We start from the raw sequence: 23,695 nt of genomic DNA, 5'->3' as shown, positions 1-23,695 counted from the left end.
TATTTTTCTGTAGATTTATGTGAAAACAATTGGGAAGTATAAACAACTAAACAAAAAGATCAGTTTAGAGCCATAGCAGATTGATACTTTTCTTCCAGGAAGTTGACAGTGACTTCTGAAACTACTTGTAAATGAAAACTTTAGGAAACACAAGAAAAAACACAGTAAAATCCATGGTAATTTTGTCACATAAAAACAGAATCCGGATTTAAAATCAAAATAAAGTCTATACTAGAGACATCTTTCAAATTAAATCACATATGATGCAGTTAAAACTAATTGAGTATCACCTGGCTTGAGGAGTAGAAAGAAGCTGAATGTAAAGGAATTAGGCTTATTTTTAGACTTTTATTAGAGAAGCAGCAAGTGAGGAAGCTGACCTCAGAATTGACAATGATCTACATTAATCTCGATAATTAGGAACTACTACATTTTTTCAAGATTCAGTTGGAACAAGCAGCACCAAGGAGCACTACTATTTCCTTTTCTGTGACATTAGGAAAAATCTGAGATTCTACTTATTATGTTCAAGTTATAATTTTGAATCCATAATTTGATGGAGACAGATTTGAACGTGTGTACAAATTAGCTTAAATTTTCTTTTTAATATTTATATATATACAAGATTCAATTAGTTCTTGGCTTAACTTTAGTGTACTGCCATGGGTCTTGTTTATAATTTGTGCTTTTACTACTTAAAAAGTGTATCAAGGTGAATAGTGAACAGCTGGATCTGCCATGACAGTTCTTCTGTCTTTTTAAAAATGAGGTGCGATGGCATCGTCAGTACATGTATCTCAGTGAACAGTCTCTGGTTACTATTTCTTCAAAGAGCTGATTTGATTGTTTATAAGTAGGAACTCTCAAATATATCTTTGTTTCTGCTTATAGTATTTTCACATACCTACTTTTTTCTGGAGATAGAAGTTCATTATTTGTTTGACATGGACTTTGAGATCCATCACTGTCAAAGCTTATCTTGCAAGGTGATGTTTTTTTTCCTAGGACTTTTTAAAATAAGAACAGTCCAGAGAAGAACTTCTTGTAATTTCAAAGCTAAAGGTATTGTTGACAACGTGCAGGGTTTCTTCCAGGGCACCTCACTGAGACATCTGACCAACTTTATCCCTGCGGCCTTCACCCCTTGCTGTGAAGATAAGTTTATGGATTAAGCCCTCTTGCCATAATCACCTTAACAACTCTGACTTTAGCTCCCTATTTGCAGTTGCTGTTTTCTCTCAGGGCACCGTTGGAGTTAATGGCAGCCTATATAAAATACAGCATTGTTTTTCTCGTGGACAAAATAACTACAAGGAGTAAAAAAAAAAAAGAAACTGTGAATTAGTTGATTAAACAAATATCGTTAAACAATACATGCTCCATACCAAACAAAGAGTGAGACATAAAAGCATGTTCCTGTCTTTTCTTCAGGTATGTGTCCTGCACTGACCTTATGGCTAATTGTTTAAAGCCTTTACATCTAACTTCTTCCTCCAAAAAAAAAAAAAAAAAAAAAAGGAAAAATGAAAGGGAAAATGAAAGGAAGCAGAAGAAGTAGGTTAGAAGCTCATCGGGATGCTATCCTTAAAAAAAAAATGCATATATTACTTATTTGTTCACTACCTAGCACATAAATTATAGACTTTATTAGTGTAAAAGACTTTTTTTTTTTTTTTAATCCTTTCATTTTAATGACCTCACATGACCAGTAATGGCTATCACTTCATACTGCTGCAAGCAGCATACAAGCTACAAGCCACAGATTGTTATATCCCTTGGAACTTTAAAATCCTTGTCCCAGTAGCAGTGGACACAGAGAAATTTCATCTTTAAATGCATTTGTGAAAATGAGAACAACTTTTTTTTCAATGTAACTGCACCTGAAGATTTTAATAGAGACAATAAGGTGAGCATATATTTGCTATTGACTGAGGAAGGAAAGTTAAATTCTTTACCCTCTGGAGATGGGAAATATACTCAAAATGAAAGAGATAAGACTGCTTCATATGTTGATGGAGAGTATGATTTGAATGGCTTTAAAGTAAATTTGTAACAATTGGTTCTGAGAATGCATTAGTCATCATAACCTTGGAGGTTGGAAAGATATAACTGTATTCCTACAGTGAGAGTTCATACAGAAATACTTCCTAAAAAGACACGTAAAGCATTCAAGAGCAGCCTACTAATGCAAGACAAATTATCTGTCCATCAAAACAGATATGATCTCATTGACATTGGAGGAGATTTATTCTTTTACGATAACAGAGATCTGCCTTCTTACTGAGTTTTAGTGTTTTATGCATTCTGCCCTAGGGTCATTCTGTAATTACTATAGAAAATAGTTTATTCACTAGATAACTTCTTCTAGTAGAAAAGCAATTAGCCTGCCAAGTGACTTGATGTTCCTAAGAAGTTACTGATGTTTTGGAGGATGGAAACTTTAGTGGAAAAAATAAGTAAAAGAGGGGGAATTTCTGTGTAGGCAGACAGCCTAAAGAGGAGAGGTCTGAGGAATATGATAGAGATGGCCATTTTGGGAAGAAGTGCAATTCACATCAAAAAGCCTGCACTTCAATGAAATACCAAAGAAAATAACCACTTTGCTAGCCCACTTACCCCTTTCCTCTCTGTAATACCAAGGAAAACTCCTGGATTTTATATCTGAACAAATTGCTTAGACGATTCATGTCTAGGTAAATAGTAGTCATATTCTTCATGATCAGTTGTCATAGCTTTCTGATATAAAATGTTATTGATGCAAGAAGAGGACCTTCTATGCAGAAAATATTATCCTGTGAATAGTATTGTTAATTCATAATATACTGTTTGTCAAGCACTTCAGTCCTAGCTTACTGGATTAGGATAGTGCTGATGAAATCTCTTTACTAGGCACGAAGGCAGAGATGGAAATGCAAGTGGATATCTCAGGTTGTTGCAGTCTTGTTATCACAATAGCACAAAGTGTTACTGTTTTGTTATGGAAATCAAGACGATTTCTCTCATACGGAAAATAGATGCAACATATGATGGACTGTGGAACATTTGAGAAAACTGCTTAGGCTTAGGGAATGGAAGAATAAATTAGATAAAACGCAGCAACCTTAAAGTATAATAGCCATTTTTGACTCTGTTAGAGGAGAAAATGATTTTGCAAACTATGATTTACCTGATTCTGTAGAGAAGTTTTTATTGCATGTCTCTGTTGAATTTTCCTTCCTCTTTATATCTGTTTAAATAACAATTTAGAATCAATAGGATGTGGAATATTAGAATGTCAGTATCTGTTGAAAATGAATCATTTTATGACGATATAAAATAATTAAAATAAAAGCAAAAAACTTTAGAAAAATATGCTTTCTTTTATTGGTGGAGCCATAAAGGGATGTCAGGTAAATAAATCAGTCATAGTTGTCTGCTTTTTAGGAATCCTTTATATTTGTTGGATCTCTATTTTTAGCTTTTGTTCTTTTTATTTTATGCAAACTAGGTTAAAAAAAATACCACTCAAAGAAAAATTAATCCTAAGAGATAAGATCGTATGTCTTTAATCCCAAATGATGTATTACTAACATACAGTTGCAACAAATATCATGTTAATAATAGAATCATAAGAGTATCATTAAGGCTGCAAAGACCTACAAGACCATCTAATCCAACCACCCACTTACCACCAATATTTCTGCACTAAACTATGTTTCTTAGTACAACACATACATATTTCTTGAACACCTCCAGGTATGGTGACTCAACCATTTCCCTGGGTACCTCGAGCCTGACCACTCTTTTGGAGAAGTTTTTTATAATATCCAACCTGAATCTCCCCTGCCACAATGTCAGGCCATTCCCTCTCATCCTACAACTGTTATCTGGGAGAAAAGACTGACCTCCACCTTGTCACAATCTCTTTTCCAGCAGTTGTAGAGAGAAATATGGTCTCCCCTAAGCCTCCTCTTCTCCAGACTGAACCATTCCAGTTCCCTTAGCCTCTCCCCATAAGACTTGTGCTCCAGTATCTTTACCAGCTCCAGTGCCTTTCTCTGAACAGAATCCAGGGCTTCAATGTCTTTCTTATAGTGAGAGGCCCAAAACTGTACGGAGTATTCAAGATGTGATCTCACCTGAGCAATGAACTGGGATACAATCACCTCTCTGCTCCTGCTGGCTGCACTTTTTCTGATACAAGTCCATATACACTTAAAGGCTTTAGAAGCAGGAGAAAGACTTAGGCTGGAATTTGCCATCTACTTCTTAAAAATGTAATCCAACCACCAGCAGTTTAAAGGATCTACTTTGAAAATCCACATCAAGTTACCAGCAGTCTCTTGCCATACTTACTTCAATATGGTAATCAAAAGGAAGTGTATCCATACTTTTGTTCCAGAAAAGGTAAGGAGGAAAGGCTACATTTATTTCAAAAAAACAAACAAACAAGCAAACAAACAAAAAACATTCATCTATTCTTCTTGACATTTTCACTTTTTAACATGAAAAAAATGTACACCAGAGGTCCCACTATTGGCCAGAGAATACAGCTGGTGAGAGATTTCCTCAGGGAGCAAGAAGAAAAATAAGGCAACAATGTAGAAAGTCCCTTAAGCTTTTGGGCTTAACCTTCCCTACTTTCTAGGTTTTGCAGTGGCAGATTCATGTACAGGGATGATAAGCATCTCCGAGCTCACATCAAAGGGTGATATTTCCAGGTTAAGGAAACCATAGAATCAAAGAATTATAGAATATCTTCAGCTGGAAGAGACCCCAAGGATCATTAGGTTCCAAAACCCTGCCACAGACAGGGCCACCAACCTCCAGATCTGGTGCTAGACCAGGCTATCCATGGCCCCATCCAACCTGGCCTTGAACACCTCCAGGGATGGAGCATCCACAACCTCTCTGGACAGCCTGTTCCAGCACCTCACCACTCTCTGTAAAGAACTTCCCCCTGACATCCAATCTAAACCTTCTCTCCTTGAGGTTAAAACCATTCCCCCTTGTCCTGTCACTGTTTACCCGTGTAAAAAGTTGATTCCTCTCCTTTTTATAATCCCCTTTCAAATACTGGAAGGCTTCAGTTAGGTCTCCCCACAACTTTTTCTTCTCCTGGCTGAACAAGCTCAGCTCCCTCAGCCTGTCTTCCTAGGGGAGGTGCTCCAGCCTTCTGGTCAATATCTAAATCACCAATACAGTTTTATTTGGAGTCATATTTCATTGAGTGTTTATTATTTTTCAGGGACATTAAGTGTAGCAAACAAATCCTGAAAGTAGTGCCGTTATGCAAGTGGTACAGTGGAGTCAGTTCTAGTCTTGATTCAGTCAAGGGAACTGTATCCAAATTCATGTCTGGTTCATACATTTAAAATCAGGGAGATCTTGCACTAAGGAGTTTCTAGGGATTGTCTACTAAACAAAAAAAAAACACCTGGGATTTCGTAAGACCAACTGCAATAATCCTACCTAAAAATACCACAGGTTCCTTTCTTACACACATATATATAATGCAAGCATTTTATATATTCTGTCACTGGACATATGGACAACTTCACTTTCCGCCTGAAAACATATGCTGTGCTTTTGTGAAGATGTGATCAAATGCAGAAAAAGAAAATCTGAATTAAAGTTTATATGCACTTTCTTAAAAATGCATCAGGATCTACACACACAAAGGTATAGTTAAGCCATATGTATACTTATGAAATTATTCAAGTATAAGCTTGTCATAGCTGCAAGCTGGGGTTGATAGTTATTTGCAATGAAGTTCAGTCTGCAAGTATTTGACACCCATATGCAATGTCAAATAATATTCCAAATTCAGATAATTGCGAATACAAGTTCACAGATTAATTGAACAGTTTTTATGCTAATGTTTTAATGAAATCTTTCACTTTAGATTTTCCCAGTGCAGCAGGTATAAAATGAATTTGAGATGCTTCCACCATCAATCTGATCATGCTAGAGTATCACAGCTCCTCTAGGGCAAAGTCTATCTTCAGGTATCTTTTTTTTTTTAGCATCAGTCTTCATTTTGGAGGGCCAGGATATGATGTTTTTGTTTTTGTTGTTGTTTTTTTTTTGTGTTGTTTTTTGTTTTTTGTTTTTTGTCTTGGGGAGATTATTTGAGCATCTTATAAAAGTTATTTAGACACTTTGAAGTAAATATAGCTTTCAGCCTACATTTCATTGTAACAGCATGTATTTATGAATTTCACATGTTACTTTCAGCCTCTTTCATCCAGCATAAAACATTTTGTGGTGAAGATTGTGCAAGGTATGCTACGTGCAGTCACAGATAAAAAATAGTTTTATGCATTTAAGTCAGGTAATCCCAAGAATACAGCTTGAAATAATGTTTGCTCTGTCACCACAGGAAATCTACATAGAAAATGTCATCTAATTAGTGGAGGTGAAGCAAGAGATCTTTCCTACTTGTGCCATTTCCAGCCATGGAAGTTGTGGAAACTGTACCATGAACTCACCCTTTTGAAAACGAATGTGTTTTCTTTGATGCATCTACTTTTTTTACTCCATTTACTGCAACTTTACCACTCCCATCCCACAGGTGCTCCCAGCATTCATACAGGAAGCAGTTTGAAGTGAGCTAGCATCACAATTTTAATAAGCTGGTTTGTGGAAACTTTTTTTCTCTGAAATCATATCAAGTACTGCAGAACACTAATTAGTGGTAGTTGTAGCTGAAGTTAAATAGGCCTTTTGAGGTATTAAGAGATTATGTCTAATAGATCCTAAATGAATAGAAAACTTTCTTATTTGCTTCTTATTTCTCAGATTTAAAAATTTCAGGACACAATTTGGATATAATACATTAAATGCATGCTCTTTGTGTGATCAAGAAGTTATGCTACTTATGCTAACAGAATATCACCAGAACAGGGAGAAAGCTGTTGTCTATAAAAAAGCAATAAAACCCAAACAATTGGGTGAATCAAAATTAGTCTGTGTTTATTTCTGTCACAGAGATAACTTCTAATTGTTCATCTTTGGCTTTGAGCTTGCCCTAGCTCGAATTGCCCCTTCTCTTTCATTTGACTGACAGCAGAGTCAACCTGAAATTTTTTTGGTTCTTTGTGTTTCTCATCTCCTTTTTTCAACCTTCATTTTTCTCTTTGCCTCTCCAGAGATCCATCACTGTAATGTGCACCTCCCAAGTGTTATCTTTGAATTGTTTGCCAGTGTACGTCTGAATCAAAGAGAAGGGGCAGAAAGTGTCCTGGATGATGTGCAACCTTTTAATGATTTTCTTCTGCAATCACTCACAGAATGCCATTTGTGGAGCAGTGAAAGAATGACTTTTAAAACCCAAGCCATTCTATGATTCTGTGAAAACAAGACCTCAGATCATTTTCTTTACATCAAAAGTTCATTCTGAATCTCAAGTGTATTAATTACTTAATCTTGTTAATTCTTCAATCAAACAAAAAAAAATGAATCGACCCAAAACAAAAGGAATCCAAATCTTTGAAAAATAACCTAACTAATCACTGATCCCAGCTAGTTGGATTAGTGATCAGGCTTGATCACAGGTACTCAAAATATTCCCTTCTGTGACTGCTGTGACTAACGTAGTACAGCAGAAGTGAGGGCTGCCTTGACTTACTTTCCCACCAAATTAAAGGTATTGAGTGGCCAATATATCTCAGGCTTTTTGTTAGATGCCACTGAAATCTGCATCTTAAGATTGTGGGTTATTTTTTGCTATGAGGTTAATTTGAAAAGTGATTTCAATTGTTTTTGTCAAAGTTGAAAACATTCATCAAATTATACTTACATCTCATTTCAAAAATTTCTTAGCAATAATTGAGCTGGTTTTATTTCTTCTTTTCTTTTTATGGTGTTGCTTATATTTTGTAATTGTGCATTTGTCTATGAGATTTGCTATTTTACTGCCAACACAACTGTTTTCTAGATATATGTATTTGCTTACAGTTCTGTTTTTCAGCACAGATACACACATATGTATAAGTTTTGTACAGGTATTTTGTAGTACACATATGCACATATACATTAAAGAATGCTTATTAAAATACAGTTTGACTTCTTGTTGTGTATATCTTGACACATTTAAAAAGGGATAACCTTATAGAACATGACTACAGTTCTCTCACATTTTAAACCAATATAAAGAAGGAAGCATCTTAATACATTCAGAGGAATTATACTTCTTCACTAAAGTTATATCATGACAAAATGTTTTAAAATGTGGATTTCCTCAAAGATAAGCTCATTTTTTTCTTTTAATCTGAGACTGTTCATAATTTTTGAAAAAATATATTTTGCTTGGTGACAGTGACCCTCATAAACACTCCCAAGTGCAATGTAAAACACTTGCAACCTTCAATCTATCCATAAATCCCCATTAAGTCCATAAAGTCCAAACTTTTATCATCAAAGTTGTTCAAATTCTGCTAATGTATACACCCAGTAGCACAGCCATCATGCCTGAGCTAATGGCAACAATTTCATGCCTTGAGACCATTTTCTACGCTCTGAAAAGTGTGTTCTGCTGGGCAAATTCAGTGCACTGCCTTCGTAATCGCAGCAGTGATGAGCACTTCTATCGAAACTGCAACTAGAAGAGCTGATGTCATTTTTTAACTTTCGAACAGGCTCCCATCTACAAAAAGAAAGGCTTGTCTTCTCCAACACTAGCAAGTTCAAATATACAGTATTTTCCTACCAACTGGGCATCAGTATTGCCATACCACCAACATCTGCCATAGGCTGACATAATAAAATAAGAGGCATAACTTTCAGAGTAGCCCTTGTACATGAGAGCTTTTTGATTTACAAGCCCTTTTATATAGGTTATATCATTGAATCAAAGAAACAGTTTCAAATAGTTTTTTTCTTTTAGGGATTTCTAGGATTTCTGAGCTAATAAGAATCTTATTCTTAAGTGGAAGTCATTGTCTCTGTTCTCTTCAGAAATAATTTTGGACATAATCTTAACTAATACAAAATTTGGCACTTGGTGGTCTTTTGTTTTTCCACAATCAGTACAGCAATGCAATAGGAAGCCCAAGCTTTTGAATTACAGACATGATCATGCTGTGTCACATACTTACTTGTGCTGTATTAAATAATAGTGTAAACACGGAAAATTGCTGTAGAAAAAAATTATGACAGTCTTTGAAGTACCCATGGAATCATGGCTAATTTCATGTCTTTTCTATAAAAATATTCAGAAATACTTTATGAGTGGAATTGCATAGTGTAGGAGTACTTTATGCAATCAGTAAAATATGTTCTTATTACATGCCCTGTATCTGTAGGATTCAAATTTATATAATAACAAAATTATCCCTCATTACTCATATTTCATGTTTTATATATTTAAGTTAGACGTTGCTGTTATTATTAATTCAGCTGAGTGAAAGACAGTACATGACAGCATAAATATAGAAGGCATCCTAAAATACTTCATAGACTCTGTTGATAGGTATAATTAAGGAAGGAACTCCCATTAAGCAGAAAAGGCTGTTTGATGGTTTCCAGGATAATTGAGATTATTTATTTATTTAAATGTGAGATTGAAAAGAAAAAACATTCTTATACAAACTTTTAAGAAAGAGAAGAACATGCTAGGGAAAGAACTAGCACTTGTCCTTGGTCTCTTAGTCAATATATTTTTATTATATCTCTAAAAACATATTAAACACTATTTTAAGAAACTGGCTTTGAACCATGGGGGGAATAAAATAGAGCAAAGACAGATATTTCTTCTGAAAATTCAAACTACTGTGACTGCATTTCAGGGCCTGGTGACATGCCATGCATGTTATTACTAACTTTCGGAGAGACAACATGGGTTAAGATAGGAATGTCATTTCAGGTGTTAGCTGTGAATCTGGGTATCTCATTGTTTTACTGAGGTTTAAGAGATGTGGGTAATGAGTCTAGGCCATATTTTGATACCTTTATAGATGTTGAATTTTGTCTTATGCAAAATCAAGTTCCATTGAAATCAGATGGTTTTATTTCAAGAGAAATGTTTGAGTCCACATGGTGGAATGTTGTTCTTTGACAGCATCTGTAGGTGAAATTGTACAATAAAACATTATTGCTTCTGTCAAAGCAGGGTATCAAAATTACTTTCTATACAAATTGGAAAAAATTCTAGGATAGTTGTTCTTGATAACACCATTTCAGTTTCTTTTTGAACATATGATTGCTTTGCCACAGAGAAGTAAGGACAATAAGACACTAACATGATATCAGAAAATGAATTAAGCCATGGATATGAGTTACCAAAGTTATGACACTGAGTCAAGTTTTGAACTGAAATCCAGGTAGGAATTTAGTGCTATGATGTTAACAGCTGCCATAAATCATTGTAGATCATTTCAGTCTATGGGAACTCAGACCTCCTGGGTATTAATATCAACAATTGCAAAGACGTACAATCATAAATACCATGAAATTAAATCATGTTAATGTTTATCTTTTTCTTGTATGTTTTTAATGTTATCTTCCACAAACAAAATCACAGATAATTCCATTAAAACAAATTTTAAACTACTGTTGGCAACCATTTAGTCTCTTTCACAGTTATTCTGGTCTACCTGAATCTGTTTCACAGTCATAATATTGGAATAATTGTAAAGCCTATAACTGTGATATTGCTAATGTTGAAACACTTTCAATAACCTCACTGAACACTGTTTTAATGGAATTTACAAAGAATTAGTTTTTGGTAAAATTGTATAAGAGAAAAGAAGCAGCAGAAATTAGCAATGGAAAACTTCTGGTTCAAAAGAACACTTTATTAATTTAGTTGAACATCTAGTTTTAGCATGATCTTAGCAGATTATGTAATCATAAAACCTCACAACAAAACTGACAGAAAATACCAAGATGGAATTGTGCAGTTTGGGCTTGTACAATAATGAATGCACACTAGGCATTCTTCCTATTATGCCACGACTTTTTGACTTCAAGGATGGGTGTTATGGAATAATCTTGTCTCTGATAATCTTTGCCTTTCAATCCTGTGTGGCTACACTTGTGTCTTCAATGAGTTTTTTTAGGGGGATTGGTGTTTGTGCATGTAAGAACATCATAGGATGTCTTCTGGGGTACTGTAGGGAATGAAGTAGAAAAAGCAGTGTAATGCTGTCTGCATCTTTCAGATGCTTGGTTTCCAGTTCTACAAACAGCTTAGAGAGAGGCTGCTGAGAGGATCTGTTCCATTCCCCCAGGCAGTTAGTTCTTCACTACTGTCAAGCTGACAAGGCTGGTCCCTGCATCATGATTTCTGTTTCCAGAGGTCTGAGTGTTTATATTTGTTGTAGCAGCTGAGAAAATCTTTCAGTGTCTATTTCCAAGGTTTTTGATGCTGGTTGTCATATCTCCTTCCTGACAATGTTTACTGCAGTTAAGATGTGAGGATTCCTGATGACAGTTTACTGGACAGAAGTACAGAGCCCAGAAAAAGAGACATTTGCACTGATCCCAAGATTGCTTTCAGGAGCTCCCAGTCCCTCTGCATCTAGAGCAAAGATGCTTCATGAGATACACTGAATAGCATGGGGATTCCCCACATGCTGAGTGAGGATGATCATCAGATACTCAGGCACAGCAGAGGCGATCTCCTTCCAACTTAAGCAAGATGGCTTACTTTTTATTAGGAGTCATTCTGTGTTTTTAGGGCTGTTATTTTTGCCATGCAGAAAGCCTCATTACTTTGTGTGTAAGAAAAAAAAAAGATTCTGGCTGTAAAACAAGATCTCACTAATGTCTTCATTAGAGTAGTTAACTCAGTATATCTTTTCATAACTCCTCTCGTTTCCTCATTCTTATTACCTATAAAAAAGGCTTTAAGAAAATTACTAGAAGAATCATCAATATGTAGATCTTTTATGTGTACCATACTAATGCTAGATTCCTTCAGTGTCTTCTACTGTTACCCAAAATCTGTCACTTCTAAAGGCTTCCTGTGCTTCCAGTCTCCTTTATTGTCTTCTTCTCTTTGCTCACCTTTGCTTCTTTTCTTCTTCACAACTGCTCATTGAATGTATACAAACTGAGATTTTTGGATATTGCAGCTCAGCTGGCTATGAGTCTTTTTTCATGGAAACAACATAGAAAGATTCATGACATGATGGTGACTGTCTCTTGTCCCACTCCACACCATCTGCTAATACTGCCACTTTGCCAAACTTTTTCTGCAGAACAAATGAATGTTAGAAATTCTCAGTCCAACAGAAGGCAACTCTTATCCTGTCTCTAAAAACTGCTAAACCGATTCATCTGAAAATCCCCAATCCTCAATCTAAAGGTCTCAAAGCACCCAAAAAATTAGTTGAAATTTTACAGTAAGTGATAAAATCCAAGAAGCACTGAAATCAATGAATATGAAATAAAAAGATCCTAAAGGAACCCCCAAAGTGCTGGCAAGAATTGACACTAGGATCTGATAGTGAAAACAAAATAGATTCCTATAGTGGGGCTAAAATTTTCCTGTGGATTCCAGTGGATTTATTCACATAGATCCAAATAGTGTTTTCAGCCTGAGTTTGTAGGAAATCATGTTTGATTTTGTATTGGCATCTTATCAGTTACAAATGTTATCATTTCTGTTGTTATGTGTATATACAATTATATACTCTTGCCACAAAATTGATATCAGCAGCATATTAGGAAGGTAAGAAAGTGGAAAAAATCTAAGTATAATTACTTTACAATATAATCAAATGACACTATCGAGCATTATAATGCTTCTATGCCATGCACAGACTGAAATTTTAATTTTTACTCTTGATATGATTGTTATTTTATTGCTTTCTTGAAATTGCCATTCTCCTTATGAGATAGTTTCAGGGCAAACAAATGAGAAATAAGTAGATCTGAAATGTGTGGTATGGGTGATGAAACCACCAGGTTAAATTACTTTGTTCTGGGTTTAGAGGTTGTAGATAATTCTCCTTGATTTAGTAAAAGTTAGGAAAGCACTTTAAAATAATTGAGACCCCATTGAAATGTAAGGAAGAAAAGATGGTAGATACAGATGTACAAATATAATATTAAAGCATAGCATAAGTAATGTAATAAATTCTCCACTTCCAGTTTGAAAGCAATTGGGAATATGAGCATTTTCAGAAATTGATGTTGATGTCAAATGAATTCAAGTGCTACATGCATTATGAGCATAAAGAATGCTTAGCATAAATTGTGGCTTAGTAATTAAATTGTGACTCTTTAAACATTTCCCCCACACAAATAAATGAGTTGCCTGTAAGTTTGCTTAGAAACATTCCAGCCCACTTCCCAGTCCTTGTCTTATTTAAATTTAATGCGTTTTTTCTAGTTAATCCTTTTTCACACGATCAAAATTTCTAAAACATTTGCTTCTGAGATTCTGAAGTTTAATCACTGAACTTTTGTCTAGCAATCAAAGAAGTACTGCATCATATTGATTGCTGCTGCCAAGAGCCTCTCAGTCCTTGGCACTCCGGGCAATTTTCTTGGGGGATTGGAGCTAACTGGGGCTAGTAGCAACCAACTCACCTCTGTCTCAACCTCTGCCTGTTTGTAAAAGAAAGTTCCAATAACTTGAAGTCTGTGATCTGCAAACTGCACCTCCCAGCAGCCAGTAATTTAATGGTTAATCTTTCTCATATGTAGTCTCTGTTTAAGATGGTCACCCATTTTCAGCTCACAGACTTCAGTCTGAGGCTTCTCTGATTGTGAAGCTATTAAACAAGCTTATTTTACACTGGTTATTCTTCCAACAGAACTTCAGTGATTCATTTATTCTACTGTTTGATGGTAACATATTCCTGAATGCACTTCCATGTGCTATGGTCTTGTACACAGCTGTAGTATTGTTCTTTCAATATGAAAAATACCTGCTTTCATCAGAGCCGAAGAAGGGCTTGTATGGATCAAAACACAAACACTTTTCCAACTATAGCAGTTTGCCCAATGAAACACATTCCCTCTCCTATAATATCCTGCCATATTGAATGCATTTATGATCTGTGCACAATAACTAGCTGTATCAGAACTTATTTCTCTGGTCATTGACATGATGTGGAACTGGCAGTGTCTGGCTAGCAATTAAAAGCAATATGCTGTATATGATCTTATGGATTGCAGGTACCAACCTCAAGGTACCATTTTGAAGCAAAAATAACACTTCAGTCAACTGAAAAAACAACAACCATATTTATGAAATCTTGGTGCCATCAAAGTCAATAGTAAAACTTCTGTTAACTTCTGATAAGCTGGTATTTATAGTCTACCTTCAAATGACATAGAGTGCAGAAAAATTGGACCTTGAAAGTCAGTCTGCCAGGCAAACACAGAGAGCCTAGCAGCCGTAATGTCCTCCACTCCCTTTATGTGTAGTAGAATGGATCCATTAGCTCCTTTATATCAACCCTCCTGTTTGAAGGCAACTCTTAAGATCACGGATGACATTATAGATGATGTTATGTTTTCCTTCCATTAAAGCCACCTACCTTTGTACTCTGTGTGCACAGATAGAAACATCCCAGAACAGAATAAGGTAAATTTTCAGAAAGACAACCACTGGTCTCCATTGATGGAATGAAATAGTGATTTAATTCCTTTCACGTATTTCACCATCACTGCACTTTGTACCGGGAGGGAAATTTCTCCCTTGCAGTCACACTTTCAGGCCTTTTTCCCCCATTCTCATTGTTGAATATGAGAAAAGACTACCATCAAAGCTTTTGATGCATGCACTGCATTTCACTGAGTTTCACAGTTATCTAGAAGATACAAAACACAGGTTGAGTGATGCACATTCCTTTTCCATTTTCACTGCATTTGTCTATATGGAGAGTTTGAAACAGCCTCAGATTTTGCTAAACTGTGATTGCTTGTCTTCTGAGAACATGGATCAGTCACAGCCTTACAAAGGAGACATGCCTTGCTACTTGCTGACAGCCTCCCCACTTCCTGATTTTGTGTCTCTTTTCCAAAGGAAAGATCTTTTCAGAGAGCTCCAGTTCTGCTCTCTGATTGAACTTGTGGGATTGAACTAGCCAGTGCCTATACTGCAGCCATTGCAACGATGATGGAAGAGCACTTTGTGCAACTTCTGCTGCTACTGAGTCCAACCTGGAAGAGGGGGGGAAGGGAGAAGATGGCAAGATCTGAGAAGCATTCTCTCTGTTGTTTTTATATATCAGTCTCTTTAACATTTCTTTCTTCATTTCTTAAAGTCTGAAATGGTTCACAGATGCACACTTCCTTGTTCCTTTCTGTGAAAGGTACCATAGCTCTCAGGGTAACTGTACTTGCAAACAACACAGCGTCATCCCAGCTGAATCGCCATTCTTTTCTGTAAGTACTACATAGTTTGTTTTTGTTTTTTTTCTTATGGCTTGTTATTTCAAATATCCTATATGTGTTTGATCTCTTCCTGTTTTAAACAAATGTCAGTGACATTTGCTGTTTTGGGGAAGTCAGAATGGGGAACAGACAAAGTTTTTTAGCCCTAAAGTCTTCTTTGTCAACCTGTCAGCTTTACTACATGACAAGTGATAAGGCTTAGATAAAAAAACAGGACTGATCCTACATCAAAATAAAGAATGAACTCCTTTGCTTAAAAATGTAGTCACATGAATGCAGCCACTGAATAGTAAGTGAATCTTTGAAGATTAGTGTTTTCAAAAAAGGTTTCAGCTATTAAAGATATCTACACATGCACACAAGTCTTTCTGAGTATTTGACACTTTATTTCTACTGTTGTTGACCACTGGATGACTAATCAAGTGCTCCAAGCACAAATACCAAATCAGCAAATCCAGAAATAACAGTGGTAAAAGAACATACATAAAGCAGGGAAAAGTATTTGCAAATATTTCAGTGAAAATATGCAAGAATGCTTGGCCAAGGATGCTGATTTCTCAGAGTTTCTGTTGCACTCAGAAGCTTCTCATTGCATTCATTTGTTTATGTATGCTTTGTAATATATCATCAGACACTACAACTTTTTTGGTTCAATATTCAAGTACTTTTCTCAGGGTGTACAGACTTAGGAGTGAAGCAGTAGTTGTGGAAGCTTGAGTTAAGCTTTTACAGTGACTCAAACATAAATGTCTTTATCAAAGATGTTTGACTTGAAAAACCGTTATTCTCATAACTTCCAGTAGAGGCTTTAATGCCTTTGCATGAGTCCTTAATCTTAAACCACAGCGACAAAGAGGAATGAGCTGATCAACATTGTGTGCTTGTTTAATGTCACAGAAAGCAGACTATCGTATCTACCATGATTCTGCAAGGTTTATTACTGTTATCCCAAGTGACAACAAAGTCACTACTGTCATATCTGCTTTGTGATTTTTAGGTCATATGCTATCATCATCACAGTGCTCCGTGAAAGATGAAGCTGATTTGGTCTGGGATTGTACAGCCAGGAAACATGCAAACACCAGAAAAAGAAAAGGGAAAAGAAAATCTGTTGCATTTCAGAAAAAAATGCTTGGGGTAGGGAAAAAAAATGTCTACAAACATGACAAAAAAAGTAGAGACACTAGAGAATACAGATCCAGGAGTAAGCTGGTTGAACTGAAAGGGTCTATATAATTATAAGACATTTTGCTGTTGTAAAAAAATCCAGCTCCCATCTCATGTTTTTCCCTATTGCCATAGACTAGCTGATGGCTGTCAGCATGTTTAGGCCATTGATCTTTTGATTTCACAGAAGAAAATGGAACGTTATTTCAGTGCTTCTTATGTTCCATCTTCCTCACTTCATATTCTTAAAAGTTCGGTAGTTTTGTCTTCTCTCTTTCCATAATATTAATCATCATACATTTTTTTTCTGTGAATATTCAAATATTTTGCATACTGCAGTTCAGTACCCACTCATATGTGACCTGAAATAATCTACAATTAGAAAACTTTTCTCCATTTTTTTGTAGCAAGGCATTTGCTTCATGATGATCTTTGTCTGCTGCTAATGCTAGTGCCAGTGCTTATCAAGATACCTCTTTAGTAAAGACAAGAGATTATTATGGAAGTGATAGATACATCTAGTGCTTTTATATTTATAGCAAATTTTATCCATCCTTACTGCAGTGCAGGAGATTTTATTTCAGAAGTTTGTGATTATGTAAATAAAAACTATTGAAAATTCTTCATGTTAGCAGAAGAAATAAAGAAGAAATTAACTATAATGAGAATTCCTCTTTTTCAAAAATATTTTTACATCCAATTCTCAGTGATTTGTCACTGTACCACATTCCTCTCTCATGTCTTTATAGGATTATTACTTATCAGGTTTTATAGAAATTTTGGATACAGCATAAAGAAAGACAAGACAAGTGAAGCCTGAGGGACAAAGCATTTGATTTATGTATGCTTTTCCTGTGTGTGATAGTAAACAAATGAAAAAGCAAATAAAGTTATCCAACAGATGTACAAAACTAAACCCACAGGAAGGAGTTTCAAAGGAGAATGGCATTAATGGCAATTTTAACATAGCCAAACAATCAAAGGAATCTCTGGTGTAGCATTACTTTAACAAGAGTGGTAGTGAAAAACTTGCTAAAAGGAAAAAAGGATCACCTTCTTTTCACAGTGAAATGATGACAAGGCCTGCAGAGCATGCTAAAAAGAGCAAACTAAACATGGTAATTAGACTTTCTGCTTGTCAGTGCAGTCTCTGAAGACTTAAGCAGGTTCAGCTAAAATGTTGAACTAGAAGAGAAATTGCCTGCAAAAGCTAAGATGATAGCCAAATGTTACTGAAACGTGTTCTGTATTTCAGATTTTGTGTGATTGGTTTGTTTGTTTTCCCATGCTATTTCAGTTCAAACAGTTTATTCTTGCACCCTGCTGCCATTGCCAGTACTTTGGGACAGCTAGGTTCTGGGGTCTATAAAGAGGTGTCAGGATGGCTGGCTCTTAGAAAGTGATACACACAGGTCCAGTTCTCTCTATCCGGGACTGTCACAAAGAAATAATGTGGATGAGGATCTTAAAGGTCTTCTTCAACCTAAGCAATTCTAAGATTCTATGATTCTATGATTCATACTGAGTTTCATTAGTGGGAATAGCAAACAGCTCTTTTCATAACAACACTGTGCAAAATGTGATGCTCTCCTCAACTTTAAATAAGAGAATTTCCCTATTTTATGCCATTTTACTACAATTTTACTACTTCTATACTGTACTGGAATTATCTTCTGCTGCAGATAAGGCTTTGCTACAATATTAATCACCAAAAAGTACTTGACTGTTGCTTTCCATACTTGGCATACCAGTAGAACTGTCAGAGGGATGGTGCTAAGTTTCTTGGTTATGCTACCAGTTTAATGATCAAATCAAGGAGCAATTGTAATTTACAATGATATATCTGAACTGGATCTTGAAAGCTCGTTTATTTTGAGAGTCATTTTCTACTTCCTCAGCCACTGTGATTATCATGCTCCTTTGAGGCAGCTGACCTCTAGCTGGAAAATTAGTTTTAAGGTGGTTTGTGTCAGCACTGATATATGCACTGGGCAACATTCAGGTGCCCTGTGTATAGAGTCGCTCAACTATTTGGAATACATTTTGGTGGAAGTCATTTGTACCACAAATTATAGGAATGTAGGAAATACTTCTTCATTTTCACAGCCTCCTTCCTGCCGTGAATCTCTCTTATCTCAAGGGTTTTCTCCACTCTGGTATATCACTGTGAAGCAGGAGTTGCTACAGCCATTTCAGAGTTATTATAGGATGACTGTCACCATGCTGAAATCTTCAGTTTAGGGTAGCAGCCCTGAGGTGGGGAGGATAATGATATTTCTACAGTAAATTTTCTGAAATTTTAGATGATTAAGTAAAATTCAAGCAAGTTCCTTCCTCTACTATCCCTAATATTTCCAGACTAAATTGGATCTCTTAATAAATGAATTTTTGTCCAGTTGAGGCAGCCTTTCTCACAGCACTTCTCTGGGATGTCCCACAGCACTAGGGCTGTGTATTCCTTCACCAACACAAACAGTTTTGTCTGCCTTGATGGAGGATCTCACTACAAATGCAGCCCTACAGAAGCAGCTGCCTCTACTCCTACCCTCTATGTCAAGCCTGTTCAAGTCTCCCTGCTCTGTCCCTGTTACTGTGGGTAATGGAGATGAAGTCAAACAAAGTTATGTGGGAGTAAATGGGCCCCAGTAGCTCTTTCTGTTCCTTCATACATATCTTTCTTTTGACTATTCACCCTACCATTTCACTTATTTTTCTGTTCTCTCTTGCAATAGTAGACCCCCTTGATGTTTTTCTTTCTCCATATATTCTTGTTTTACATATGTGTGTCACTTCATCTAATTGCCCGGAGTCACATCAACCCACAAAGACAGCTTCTATTTCCTCTCCAGCTCTCAGGCAGCAGAAGTTTCTACCAGACAAATCTTGACTTTAAATTGGTTTTGAGCACCTCGTTTTCAGTGAAGAACTTGGAGAAGCAGATGAAATTGAAAAGAATAAATCTTAAGAGTTTTCACTACTATGAAGCTGATCACTGAAATACTGACATTAGTTCCCAGAATACAGATTGAAAATCAGTATTTTACTTTTTGGAAAACGAAAGAAACAGTATGAATAAATGTAACAAGCCTTTAAAACATAGTTAAGTATAAATCAAAGGCACAAATTGTATGAAAGTTAATTGTTTTTCTACACCTTCATGAATTGTGCAAAAGTCTTCTCATTTTGGATAGAGGTAATATCTATTGTACTGAGGGAATTATAGTAAAGACTTTATGCGGGAATCAAATCTGAAAAAATTAAAAAGAAAGCATACAAGATCAAGGTATGTATCATGTCCCTGCTTGCTTTTTCTTGGGATAACCAACCGGGTAATATACCAACCAGGTCTATTTCTATATATTTGCTACTGCTGTTTCTGATTTGTTCCACTGCTGATACAATCAATCTGAATTCACGATATCTGTTCTGCCACAGAAATGACTCATGTTGGAAACAGAGTAAAATGTAAGAGTTCCTGTGATAGTATAAATGGGTGTGACACAGTGTCTTTTCTACAAGGTTAGGCATGAGCAGATTGCTGATGAACTTCTTTTTGCTTATAAATTTAATTGCTTTGTCTGTTAGCTAACATCCTGAAAAATAAAAGTGGACAGAATGGAACAGGCTGATTTATATTTATATATTCTATATTTGAAAGTTTTACCTATTATGAAAGTTATTGACTGAAATTGTGAGTGTTGCCTGAACATGAATGTTTGCAGTGCTGACATTCCAGACTAGCTTACTCTATTATTGCATTTTCAGATAATGGTTTATGCATGTCTTTACTCAAGAATACACTAAAAATTGTTGTCCTGACTGCATTTATATTTTGATGTTATGTACATTCATACTTAAGTGATATCCTGAGATTAGCTCTGTCCCTAAAAACCTACTTTGTAAATACCCAACTCACAAAGCAGAAATGGAGTGTCATTATAGTTGGGATTAGCACTGCATCATTATGCATTAGTTTGAGGAGCCAGTGAGGAGAGATGTGCTGCTGGATGCACAAAGAAGGACCAATTGGTAATGTGAAGACTGGGGACACCCTTGGCTACAAAGACCATGATATGCTGGAGTTTGGGATCTTGCATGGAAGATGTGGGAGAAGATTGGACTACAGAAGAGCCAAGTGTGACAACTTTTTGGACCTAACTGAAGGTATCCCATGAGTTAAAGCAATGGCAGGTATGGGAGATTAAGAAAACTGATCAATATTCTAACACGACCTCCTATTCTAACATGACACTGTTCAAGAGCAGCGCATCCCTAAGTGTCAGGCAAAGGTGGCAGGAGACCTGCATGGATGAACAAGGAACTCATGTAAAAACTGAAATGGAAGAAGGAAGTTTACAGAATGTGGAAAAAAGATCTTGACACGTGGAAGGAATAAAGGAATATTGTCTGGGTATACAGGGATGCCACAAGAAAGGTTAAAGCCTACCTGTAATTAAATCTGTCAAAGAAAGTAAAGGATAATAAGAAGAGCTTCTTCAAGTGTATTAATAACAAAACAAAGTCTAAGGAAAATGTGAGCCCACTTCTGAATGAGGTGGTAACAGAGGACTCTAAAAACACAAAGTTTCTGAATGCCTTATTTACTTCAGTCTTTATTGCTAAGGCTTGCCTTCAAGAGTCCCATACCCTGATGGTAGAGAGTCTGTAGAAAGGAAAACTTGACCTTGATCAAGGAGGATCTATTTAGAGATTATCAAGACAAACTCAGTACACACAAATCCATGTGGTGCATCCACAAGTGCTAAGGGAGCTGACAGAAGTGATTGTCAAATCTCTCTCTGTCATCTTTGAAAGCTCATGAAAAATGAGAGAGGTGCCTGAGGAATGAAGGAAATCTAAGGTCACTCCAGACTTCAAAAAAAAAAAAAAAAGAATCCAGGAAACTAGAGGACAGAATCTCATCTACACCCCTGGGAAGATGATAGAGCAACTTATTCTGGATGCTATTTCCAAGCAAATGGAAGAAAAGAAGGTCATCAGGAGTAGTCAACACCAATTCACCAAAAGAAAATCATACTTGGCCAATTTAGTAGCCTTCTATGGTGCTGTGACTGACTGGGTAGATGAGGGGAGAGCAGTGAATGTTGTGTACCTTGAGATTAGCAAGGCTTTTGACATTGTCTCCCATAGCATCCTTGCAAATACACTTAGAAGTGTGGTGAAAATTTGTGGTGAATGGACTTAAATCCATCTGGCAACCAGTCACCAGTGGTGTTCTCCAGGGGCCAGTACTGAGGCCTCTCATGTTCAGTATCTTTATTGATGACCTGGATGCAGGCATTGACTACATCCTCAGTAAATTTGCAGATGACACCAAGCTGGCAGGAAGTGTTGATCTGCCTGGGGGTAGGACAGCCCTATAAGAGATCTGGAAGCCTGAATAGCTTGGCCAAGGCCAATGGGATGAAGTTCAACATGATCAATTGCTGGGTCTTGCACTTTGGCCATAACAACTCCAGGCAATGCTACAGGTTTGGGGCAGAGTGTTTGGAAGGCTGTGTAGAGGAAATGGATCTGGAAGTATTGGTCAGTGCTCAGCTGAAGATGAGCCAGCAATGTGCCCAGATGGCCAAGAAGGCCAATGGCATGCTGGCTTGCATCAGAAATAGTATAGCCAGCAGGAGCAGGGAAGTAATTGTACCTCTGTACTCAGCACTTTTGAAGCCACACCTCGAGTCCTGTGTTTGGTTTTGGACACCTCATGACAAGAAGACATCAAGGCCTGGGAGAATTTACAGAGAAGTACAACGAAGCTGGTGAGGTCTGGAACACAGTCCTTACGAGGAGTGGCTGAGGGAGATGGGATTGTTCAGTCTGGACAATAGGATTGGGGGATACATTATTGCTGTCTACAGCTGCCTGGGGGAGGTTGTGGTGAGGTGGGAGTCAGCCTCTTCTTCCATTTAACTATCAATAGGATGAGAGGGAATGGCCTCAAGTTGAGTCAGGGGAGATTCAGGTTGGATGTTAGGAAATACTTTCCCAAGAAAGTGGTCAGGTGCTGGAATGGGCTGTCCAGGGAGGTGGTGGTGTCATTGTCCCTGGAGGTATTCAAGAAATGTTTGAATGTTGTATTGAGGGACATGGTATAGTGGGAAATATTGGTGGTAGGTGAACAGAAGCACTGGATGACCTTAGAGGTCTTTTCTAACCTTGGTGATTCTATGATTCTGTGATTCTGTAAGTGTGGAATGGATGAGTGAACAGTGAAGCAGACTTGGAATTGGCTGACTGGCAATGTTCAGTGTGTCTTGATCAGTGGTGCAGAGTCTGGCTGGATGCCTCTAAATAGCAGTGATCCCTAGGAGTCAACACTGGGTCCATCTTCATCAGTGACCTGGACAAAGGGATTGAGTGCAGCAAGTTTGCTGATGATACAGTGGACAACAAGTTGGCCATGAACCAGAAGAGTGCTTTTGTGGACAGGAAAGCCAGTGTTAACCTGAGGTACATTAAAAAGAGAATGGCAAGCGGGTCAAGAGAGGCGATTCTCCCTATGTAGATTTAATCTTAGGAGATTTCTTTAATTTCCTTCAAACTGAAAAAAGAAGAAAAAGAAGAAGAAGAAAAAAAGAAGAAAAAAAAAAAGAAGAAGAAGAAGAAAAAGAAGTTAATGTATGCTTTGTATGCTTTTCCTTTCCCTAGTCATTTAGTCACAGTGAAACTGAACACTAAGAAATATTTGACCTGAAAACTGAATGAGGTAAATAAAAAGCAATGGGGAAATGTCCAGAACCACGTGGTAGTATCTAGCTAGGAATTTTTCTGACTTCATGATTACTAAAATGCTAAGATGCTAAAAGCATCTTCCAGCCATTTTTGCAAGTCTGACTAAATAACAATATCGGTCACTGTAACAGTACAGTCAGAAAAAAATTGCTCCTGAGACACCCCTGTGGATTAGAACTTTACTAATTGGCAGTGGGAAATGAGAGTAGGAACAATTTTCTTTTCACAGGGAAGACATTAGGTTTTTGTTTGTAACTTGAATATTAAGGCAATAAAGCCTTGATATGTTAATTTTTTGGATCTGAATGTGCTTAGACCCTGTGATGAAGCTGTTTTGACATCAAGTGATGAGGGTGTTTTGATAGTGTGCTTCTGAGGTTGGGCTGTTTTGACACAAAAGGCTTTGACAAGATATTTGTAAGGTCACTGTGACTTACTGCTGCTG

The sequence above is a fragment of the Phasianus colchicus genome, chromosome 1, assembly GCF_987193195.1.
Source record: "Phasianus colchicus chromosome 1, bPhaCol1.hap1.1, whole genome shotgun sequence".
NCBI lineage: Eukaryota > Metazoa > Chordata > Aves > Galliformes > Phasianidae > Phasianus > Phasianus colchicus.
This window is presented reverse-complemented; position numbering follows the sequence as displayed.